This window comes from Sciurus carolinensis, chromosome 8 (assembly GCF_902686445.1).
Source record: "Sciurus carolinensis chromosome 8, mSciCar1.2, whole genome shotgun sequence".
Taxonomy (NCBI): domain Eukaryota; kingdom Metazoa; phylum Chordata; class Mammalia; order Rodentia; family Sciuridae; genus Sciurus; species Sciurus carolinensis.
Genome location: NC_062220.1, coordinates 13,297,991 through 13,309,018, shown reverse-complemented (window position 1 = coordinate 13,309,018; position 11,028 = coordinate 13,297,991). Strand labels below are relative to the sequence as shown.

Here is an 11,028-nt window from a genome sequence, read left to right as displayed (position 1 = left end):
CATCAAGGGTGACTTTGGGGTTTAGAGTTTGTCTCTAGTGAGTAGAACTCTCTTTTCACTTCCTTGTTGCATGTCCTGAGCTATTTTCCTCCACCATGCCCTTCTGCCACGATGTTCTGCCTCACTTAGGTCACAGAGCAATGGAGTTGGGCATCTATGAACTGAGACCTCTGAAACCATGAGCCTCAAACTCTTCCTCTTCTACATTATTCTTGTCAAGTTTTTGGTCACAGCAACAGGAAAGCTGACAGAAACACTAGTCCTTTAGTATTCAGGACATTCAGGCCTTGATGTTCAAAGACCCTTCAAGAAGCACAAATTAGTATAATTTATTAACTAGACTTCTTGGAGAGGTCACGGCAAGCACTTCTTTCATGTAGATGATTCTTTCCTTTTTTCTTCTTCATACAACTGACCTGGAATTTTAGGACAAGCTCTCTATGCTCTCTACTCTGAAGGATGTTGGTCAGAAGGACCTCCCTCAAACAAGTGAGATTTAATTATATATAACCCTATGCACTGGACCCTGTTGTTCAACATTTTAAGCTTCTTGAGTAGAGAGCCTATTTTCAGCATTCATCATTGTTTTTCCAGGAACATCATGTAAACTTATTTTACAGGACAGACAGTTGCTTATTAGTTAATCAAAAATATTCACAAACAGCTCCTAGGAAAACAAGGAAGATGAAAGTCTTCATGGATCTGACTAAGAAATGGGATGAAAGCTTTACATTCAGGTATTTATACCTCCAGGCTTCTCATTCTGGCCCCAGGAACAAGAAAAGTGATTTCACTGAAAACTTACTGATATAAATTTAGTTTCAGTTCTAGGACACATGGAAGATGATTCAGCACCAAATTTAAACATCATCAGTTTTCCACAATTTCCAGGTTATGAGAATTGAGGTCACAGTTCCTTTTGGTGGGAACTGTTCTCTCTAAGAAGAAAATAAGTTGGAGAAATATTACAGGGCAGAACTTCAGGTTTCTGCATTGCCAGACAGAAAAGTCCTCGGTTGTCTCAAGTGTGAACTTTTGTCCCAAGGAATAGCTAGAGCCCTGTACCCTTGGTGTATAATTAACATTGGCTCTTGTGCAAATATATTCTTAGGTTAGTTCTGATCTTGTATATCCAGGTTAACTTTTAATCATCAGTATGTATAACTTGTTATACTGAGAAATGGAAGTTGATCATATTTGAAGTTACAATAAACAGAAAGAGTAACTTTAAAAAATGATACTTGACATTTACCTAGAGCTTTCTCTCTGTCAGGAATACAACAGTCCCCCTTATCAGTGTCCTCACATCATAAGGGTTTGGTTACCCAAAATACTAAGTGAACAATTTTACAAATAACTACTTCATAAGTTTTAAGCAACTTTTTAAACTGAGGAAGAACTATTGCAAGTTTAAGTTCAGCCTCAGCAACTTGGCAAAACACTCAGTATTTAGTGAGACCTTCTTTCAAAACAACAAATAAAAAGAACAGAGGTTATAGCTCAGTGCTAAAGATCCCCTGGGTTCCGTCTACAGAAAACAAAACAAAACAAAAAACCACCCATAAACAAACAAAAATCCTTTATCTCATGGGTTTGGTAGTATCCGAAGTTTCAGAAATCCTCTAGGAGTTTTGAATTGAATGCATAAGGGATGAATACTGTATTCCATGTATTTTCCCTATATTAATCTAGTAATACTAATAAAAAACCATGGAAAATATTTATTATCATTTCCACTTTACTGATATAAAAACTCAGGCAATATAGGTATTATAGTTTGAATTCAGGAATGCCTCTTATAAAGCTCATATGTTAGGAATTGAACTCAGGCAATATTCAGAAGTAGAAGTATTGAATTATGATAGCCATAACCATTTCAGGGGATGAATCCATTTGATAAATTAATAATTTGAAAGGGTTATGATAATTGTCAGCTACTTCATATGGATGGAGGGAGTAGGTCACTAGGAGTGTGCCCTTGGGGACTTCGTTATTTTGTCCCTGGACCTTCCTTCTCTCTCTCTGTGCTTCTCAGCAGCCATGAGACAAGCAGCTTCCATTGGCCATGCCCTTCCACCATGACATTATGTTTCACCTTGTTCCTGAGCAATGGAGTCACAATACCATGGAATGAGACCTCTGAAACTGTGAACCAAATTAAACTTTTCCTTTCTAAGCAATTCTTGTCAGATATTTTGATCACAGAGATAACAAGCTGACTAACAAGGAAATTAGTACCCAGAAGTAAGATCATCACTGTGACTAATCTGACCAAGGGTTCAAAAGCCTTTGGGACTGGCATGAGGTAGGAGTTTGAAAAATTTGGAAATGCAGGCTAGAGAAACCTTAAAGGTCGTTAAGTAGAGCTTAATGGCAACTGGTTGTAGCTCAGAACGGGATGCTAATAGGAATGTGGATAGTAAAGATTAGGCTTATGAAGTTTTAGATGGTATCAAACACTCTGTGTGGAATTGAAATACAGGCCATTTGTGTAACATCCTGGCAAAGAATTTGTCTGCATTTTGTCCATATGCTGATACTTTGTGTGAACCTGAATTTGAAGGTAGAGAAAACTTCAAGGCAACACAGCTTTCAGGCAGTGCCACGGGTATTGCTAGCAGCTTTCACTGAGGTTCACTGGGAATTAGAAACAGAAAACAGAAACTGTGAACTCCTCTGACTTTTATGAATGGATTTATTTTTAAACTGCAGTTGGAATGGACTGAAGTTGGGGACTTCTCTGAGTTTGAGAGCAAATTCCTTATGCTGAAATTAAATGCTAACAGAATTGCAACCTACTGCCCTGACAGGCACTGAAGAAGCTGAGAATGGACATTGTCCCCTTCCCTGGCCTGTCTAGCCCAGAATAACTAAGTTGGCTTATTATTATTATTATTCCTGCCTTTGTCTCATGTTGCCATCTCTTCTCTTTTAAAAACCTTCCTGATTTATTTGGGTCACATTATTTTGAGCCCATTGCTTTTTCTGGGGAATGCATTGCCTTCTTCATCCCTGTGAGGATGGAAATTTTGAAATGAAATGTCTTCTATCTTCCTTCAAAGCCATCTTTGAATGAAACCTCAATACAACCACTTTGACTCCAAATAACTGTGGAGAAGTGAACTATGTACATTAGCCATTTCACCCAGTTGGCAATTGCATCTCTGTTAATATTTTTGGTGTTCTTATCCAGAACAAATATCCTGCCCTCTGGCAACTTAGTTCTAGTCTACTGCAATCTTTGAAGAGCAGGCAGCTAGAACATTTGTGACAACTTCAGATTTGATATCAACTCTGAAGTTGGCATCTCAGGGAAAAATCCTACAGCTGCCACTGACATTTGAAATCCATGCGAGAGCTATACCTTTCCTTCCCACTACAACCTTGACTGCCTTAAAATGTTTCATCAGTATGGAAAATGAGGTGTGGGCAGTGGTTGATGGGCCATGTTGGTTATCCCGTGAGGTTGCACACTAGCATTTCATCTCTGCCATTTGAGGCTTTGGATCTCAAACTGGGTAATTTTGAAGTATCAATGAGGTTAGATAAAGTCTTGATCTTTCATTTGGGAATTGACTTGAGCCATTTGAGGCTTGATTGAGCCATCTAAGGCTTGACTAAGTCATGGATTTTGGGATATGTGTCAGTAAGATGAAATTCAAAGGACAGAAAAATTTCCTAATACTTACATTGATCAGGTCGAGAGTTCATTTGTTTAGCTTTGTTTTAAAGACAATAAAAAGATTACAGCATAGTCTATATATCTAAAAGTGCATGCTAATTTAATGTAACAACTTTATACGTTTATGAACCTGATAATTGGTGCAGGCAAAAATTCTGACTACTATAGCAACAGATTTATCTACTAAGATTGAGAACTCCATTTCATAATTACACACCTTGTTCCTGGCAAAGAATTTGTCTCTATTGTAATGCTCATTTGAAAGCTGCACAAGAGGGCCTGGTCACCCCCACACCTTGAGTTACCACACTCAGTCCTTGGTACTGGGGCTTTTCTGAGACATGTAAGGACTATCCAGCTCAGTGGTGAGACAGTGTGAGGGAATTCCTAAAAGAAGCACACAAAGCGTTTCCCAATTATAGTCCTTACTTGAGTCACGAGATAAGCCACTGTGATCTATCAAGATGTATAAATGCATTCTACTATCATATGCAACCAATTAGAACAAAAAAACTAAAATATTAAATTAAAAAATTTAAAAATCAATGAAATTTATTTGGATCACTTTATTTTAAGCCCATTGCTTTTTTTCTGGTGAATGCACACTTCAATTATGTCTTTTTAGTTATTTTTTAATTAAGGATTTTAGTTTTCTGTCTCTAACAATAAATCCCTCTACCACATATGAGTCTAATGAAGGAAAAATGTTTTGTCCATCCCTGAAGAGAAACTCATCATTCAAATATTGTAAATCTTAGTCTTTAAGATATAAGTTTTCTACAAGGACTCAGCTTTGAAAATGCAAACTTAAGAGTTGTATGCAGGCCACTCATGGTCCTGGCCTGTGATTTGTAAGTTGGCAACCAAGGCTGCCGAGGTGACTATGGTCCTTAAGGCTGCGGCGGCGGCCCTGGCAGCGGCCCATCCTCCTCCTGCCATGCCGCCGGCTGCAGTGGCCGGAGGGCCCAGCGCCCGCCACTACTTCTATTGGCTGCGCTCCTTCTTGGCCAGAGGTATTGCTGGATGCTGCGCGAAAACAACAGTTGCTCCTTTGGATCGAGTAAAAGTTTTATTACAAGCTCACAATCACCATTACAAGCATTTAGGAGTATTTTCTGCATTGCGCGCTGTTCCTCGAAAGGAAGGATACCTTGGATTGTATAAAGGAAAGGGTGCAATGATGATTCGAATCTTCCCCTAGGGTGCAATCCAGTTTATGGCATTTGAGCATTATAAAACGATATGACAGCAGTTATCTGTACTTACCCTCTTGACATGGTTGGAGTATGCCTAGCATTTTAGGTGAAAGGGGAACACACCTATACGGGAATCATTCATGCATTCAAAACAAATTATGCAAAGGAAGGTGGTTTCCTTGGATTTTACAGAGGACTGATGCCCACTATATTAGGAATGGCTCCATATGCAGATACCCATTTGATGTAACTCGTCGAAGAATGCAACTAGGAACTGTTCTGCCAGAATTTGAAAAGTGCCTTACCATGCGGGAGACTATGAAGTATGTCTATGGACACCATGAAATTTGAAAAGGATTATATCGTGGTTTATCTCTTAATTACATTCGGTGTATTCCCTCTCCAGCAGTGACTTTTACAACGTATGAACTTCTGAAGCAGTTTTTTCACCTCAACTAAAAAAAATTGCTGTTTGTGGTTTCTTTTCCTTAATAAACTCTCAGAGGGAAAAATAAAAATGAAGTGTTACTTTTAATTGTGAAGCAAACATTACTTGAAGGGAGATACTTATTTACCCTGTCACAGGAACCACTGGCATTACTACTTGATTTTTTTAAGTTCACAAATCAAAAGTGCTTTTAGATGCCAACGTCCTTTCTGATGCCAAACATTATACCTTTGAATGCTGAAAAAAAAAATTCCTAAGCTGATGAGGGCTAATCATAATCAGGTTACTTGAGACTATTTTAAAGTGTTATTTGAAAGCAAAACTAACTTAAAATGGAGTTTAAGAGTTTGCCATTAGATTTTTCAGTGTTCCAAAATTCCTCCTTCTCCTTCTCCTTCTCCTCCTCCTCCTCCTCCTCCTCCTCCTCCTCCTCCTCCTCCTTCTTCTTCTTCTTCTTCTTCTCCTCCTTCTTCTTCTTCTTCTCCTCCTCCTCCTCCTCTCCTCCTCCTCCTCCTCCTCCTTCTCCTCCTTCTTCTTTGCAGTGCTGGTATCAAATCCACCACCTCACACAAGGCTGTTAAAGCTTTTAACTATAATCATGATTTATTTTTTATTTTTTGGTGCTTGGGATTGAATCCAGGGCCTTGCACATGCTGGGCATGCACTTAATCACTGAATGATACTCCAAGCCTATAGTCAAGATTTTGTAAAGACTCTTAACATTTTGTTTATATTATTAAAATAAACAGGTTTGATTATATTGCAGCAGAATAATTAGAACTAAATTTTTAAGTTCTATAAAATATAGCCAACATTGAAGTATTATTATTTTTCTTCTCAAAATTCTGCTTCACTAGATAAAAGAACACTTTTTTTTTCATTTTTTTAGTAAAATAAATGTATTTAAAAGTAGAGACTCGCTGGGTGTGATGGCACATACCTGTAATCATAGTAGATCATGAGGCTGAGGTAGGAGGATAGCAAGGTCAAAGTTAGCCTTAGCAATTTAGTGAGGCCCTAAGCAACTTAGTGAGACCCTGTCTCAAAATAAAAAATTGAAAGGCCTGAGACGTGGTTCAGTGGTTAAGTACCCCTGAATTGAATCCCCAGTACCACAAAAAGTAAAGACTCAAGCTAGGAGCGTTGGCATACACCTGTAATTCCAGTGGCTCTAGATGCTGAGGCAGGAGGATGGCAAGTTTGAGGCCAGTCTTGGCAACTTAGGGAGATCCTGTCTCAAAATAGGAAAAAAAGATCTGGAGATGTCGCTTAGTGGTAGAGCACCGCTGGGATCAATCATCTGTATAGCCAAAAAAAAAAAAAAAAAAAGAGAAAGAGAGAGAGAGAGCGACACTCAATAAATGAAGACTCATCAGGTTTTGTTCAAATGTCATGACCAGGTCCCATAAGTCATTTACGTGTGTTTTTAAAATTTAAAATTCACTGTATTTCCCAAAGGCAGTAATAATAAGACCTGAATATCTTTGCTCTCGAAAAGAGTAGCACTATAGAAAAGTTCTTATTAGCTCATTTGCTATTTACTCGACAATTTATTTAAGGGGACTGTGAAATATACATTAATGTAGATGAGAGTATGGAAGAATGATTATGTCAAGATGATACATCAAGTAGTTCTTCCATGTAAAGTAATTTTAGCACAATATAAAGTTAAGTAGAAAAATAAGATATGATCTGATTGTTATCTTTTATATTAAGAAAAAAGTTTTAAATGTAATAATTCCATTTATTGTATTTAGAGCACTTTTATGCTTTATTGTAAGCATGACAGAAATGGGCAGGGAACAATTAAAATTCTTTTTTTAGAAATAGTGATTTATAGAATTAATATGATTTTTAAGACATTAGAAAAGTTGAAAGTGTTATTTCTGCATCAATTTTTATTTTTTGCATAGAAGATTTCTTGGCTTACTTTGGTAAAATTTGATGAACTGGTTTCATTTTCAAGTGTTTATTTTAAAAATAAATATGTATCTTTGTATGATTTGTAAATATACCAGCCAGTAGAAACACATGTGTTTCTAAAACTATTTTGTATATTTTCATTTCTGGGGCACACTATAGGTAACTGTTGTCATGAAATCTTGAGATAATTTAAAAGTATAAAATAAGTATCTGTTATGTTATCAGTAAAAGGGAACTGCAAATATTTTTAAGTAAAAAAAAGAATTGTATGCATGCCTTCTATATCAGATCAAAAGTCTATTTTCTAAAAATAGCAAATGGCAAATACAGCTTTAAAATTTTCTTGTATGCAGCTGTATGTTTATATGTGCATATATTGTTTTATTGTGGTACTAAATTGACTTGCAGATAAGTTACAGATAACTAAACATATGTTAAAAACCGAAATTCCTTTTGATTCGCAAGGCTTCAGTAAATCAATGATAAATAGTTTAAACTTGTGGTAATAAGGATGTCTTTAAAATGTAGTAACTCATTGTTCTGGCCTTATAATCAGTTGAATATGTTTCTCTAGATATTTAAGATATAATGTTAAATATTTTCTGTATACATCAACGTTTCAGGATTTTCTTTGGCAAAAAGATAAGTTGAAATGTTAAATATGCTTGATTTCCATGAGTAATCTAGTGATTCATTAAAATGAATAAATTAGATAAATATATAGTACAGTCATTTAGAAAAGTTGTTTTTTAAAAAAATTCTTAGTTTTGTACAAAAATCCATTACTAAAGACTTTTCAGAATACAATTGATGGTAACTGAGTATGTTTTTAAAAAAGTGGTCTGATATTAAATCTGTGATAAAAACTGAAATAGCTTTCCTACTTTTTTGTAATAGGTGAGATATTGTTAATTTTCCTATCTAATCTTTGGTTAGATTGGATTCTTAAAAGTGATTCCATCATTTTGCTTTTACAAGGAAACATTCATTCAGAATTAGAAATTTTTGATTTCACTCCTCAAAAATGTTGTGTCTTCTTTTTGATAAGGGTTTAGTGCTGATAACTATATGTAACATTCTTTGGTTTGAGTAAAATATTAATAGCTCAATAGATTTGGAAATTCAAAGTGAACCTAAGCACTAAAATGTCTAGACTGAGTTTGGACTGAGCTCTAAAAGGTTTGTAATTAAGTGGCATTTCTTTCCTTGTGTCAGGCAGGAGGTAAGTATTTAAAATTGTAATCACCTACACATGTTATTTTTTATTCTATTCCCTTTTTAAAAGAAATTTTATTTGTTCTTTTTAGTTATACGTGACAGTGGAATGTATTTTGACATATGGCACGTGCACAGAGTAACAGATGGTGTTTTGTTTGGCCTGAGGTTCCCCCAAAACTCCTAATTTAATACAAAAAACATTCCAAGGTTAAATGATTAGATTATAATAGCTGTATCCTGACCAGTGCATCCTCGTTTTAGTGGACTGACTGGGTGGAAATGGTAGGCAGGTCGGGCGTGGATAGAGGAGGTGGGTCTCTGGGATGGGACCTGTGAGTCTCATATTCCCTGACGCCTCCTTCCTCTCTGCTCCTGACTGCCATTAGTGGAACAGCTTACCTCGTCCTTTCACCATGATGCTCCGCTTTACCTCAGGTCCAGAGCAGTGGAGTCAGCCAACCATGGACTGAACTTCTAAGACTGTGAGTCAAAATAAACCTGTTCTCCTCTAAATTGTTCTTGTCATATATTTTGGTTATGGGGATGAAAAGCTGTCTAATAGGAATTGGTACCAGAAGTATGGTCATTGCTGTGACTGGCAGATCTCAGCATGTGATTCAGAAGCCTTTGGAACTCGTTTGTGGGAGGAGATTGAAAAAGTTTGGAGATGGAGGCTGAATAAGGCTTAGAATGATGTAGAGCACCCCTGGGTTCAATCGATTACCACACAAAATCAATAATAATGAAAATAGATAAAAAAATGAAATATAATCATGTATATAATGGAAAAGATTGGATTTTTCCATTAATTACTATACTTTCATAAAAATTCTAATCATGGCTATTACAAGGTTTTGTTTTCCACAGTTTTGATTCTAGTTATAGGGTTATGCCAAGGGATGTTTATGCTGACAATGCATGAATGTACTTGGTTAATATAGATTGTACTCATCTGTTTAATATCTCTGTTTCGTTATAACACCCCTAACTGAAACTGAATTCCAAATGTAAACAGAAGCACTACTGAAATAATGAATTCCACCCACTGGGATTCAAGGAGTGACAGAACAGATCTATGAAACAAAAATAAAATAACACGGTTCTATGTGCACATCTGTAATTTTAGCTGAATGGGAGGATGTGGCAAGAGAATCACAAAGTTATGACTAGCCTGCATGATTTAGGGAGACCCTGATTCAAAAGAAACTTTAAAGTAGCTGGGGATATACCTCAGTGGTAGAGTACCCATGGGCTCAACCCTTTGTACTGAAAAAGAAAAAACATGTTCATACTGGTGTTTCTTGTCTTCGTACTCTAAACAATACTATACAACTATTTTCATTGTATGTGCATCGTATTTGATACATAAGTAATTTAGAGAGTATTTCAGGTTTACCAGAGGATGTGCAAATACTACCCTCTTTCATAAGAAGGACCTGAGCAAGTATAGATCTGGTATTCCATGCAAAGTCCTGGGACCAGCTCCTTACAATTCACAGGAGATAAAAGTACAGAGTGGTCCAGGTTTATTGCAGAGTTAAAAGTCCACTTTTTTATTATTATGCTATGTCATTTAATTTAGTAGTAAAAGAAAAAGCTTAATGTCATTTGATTACTGGTTAAGGGCAAGTAGTGACGGCTTTTAATTTAGAAGTAACTATAAAATATTTACTGAGGGCTTCTTAGGAAAAACTGAATGTTGAAATAAATGTTCTGAGAACAACTTTATCTATTTCCATTGATCTGTAGACAAGAGAGAATGGAGACATGACAGTCATTTGTGATCCACTACTTGAAACTCAGGCTAAGGTGACATTGATGAAAGCAGAGGGCAGAGGCAGAAATAAGGTGATGACACCTTTTTTGCGAGGAGGGAGTACTGGGGATTAAACTCAGGGTCACTCAAGCACTGAGTCACATCCCCAGCCTTATTTTGTATTTTATTTAGAGACAGAGTCTCACTGAGTAGCTTAGCACCTCAATTTTGCTGAGGCTGGTTTTGAACTCGAGATCCTCCTTCCTCAGTCTCCCAAGCACCTGGGATTACAGGTGAGTGCCACCCCGCCTGGCTGGTGATGACACTTTTAAAATTGATAAATAAAGCCATGCTTGAATCCCTCCTACTCCTAGACTTCCGTCGGTGCATTTCTAAAGACCTTATGACATGAACGCCCTTGCAACTTCATTCCTCCTAAGTGCCAGGTGTGATTTTACACATTTTTTGCACATGTGTGTATTTGAGTAGGACCTAAGGGATAAGTTGTCATGAAAAAGATCGTAAAGAAGTTACATGTTGATGGAAATTTATAAATTATGAAGGGATAGTTTTTAAATGAGAGACCAAAAATGAAAGGAAGATGTATTGAAATGGGTCTACCAGACGGCACCAAGGTGGATGATCTGTCCTCCCCTGCCTGACCTTTCTGAGGACCTGCCTGATGTCTCCTCTTTAGGGAATGTCAATTCTCCCGTCAGGTCTGTGAACCTTCACTGTACCTGAGGCATTAAAGTGAGTAAAAGTGAATAGGTGGTTGGGAGGGAGGTAAGAGGGTGAATTAGAA

The 11,028-nt window shown here is 36.8% G+C and overlaps 1 pseudogene; it reads left to right on the top strand.

Annotated features, from left to right (window-relative positions):
- The first annotated feature begins 4,565 nt into the window (after positions 1–4,565).
- On the top strand, positions 4,566–5,337 carry LOC124991249 (graves disease carrier protein-like; annotated as a pseudogene).
- Positions 5,338–11,028: the final 5,691 nt, after the last annotated feature.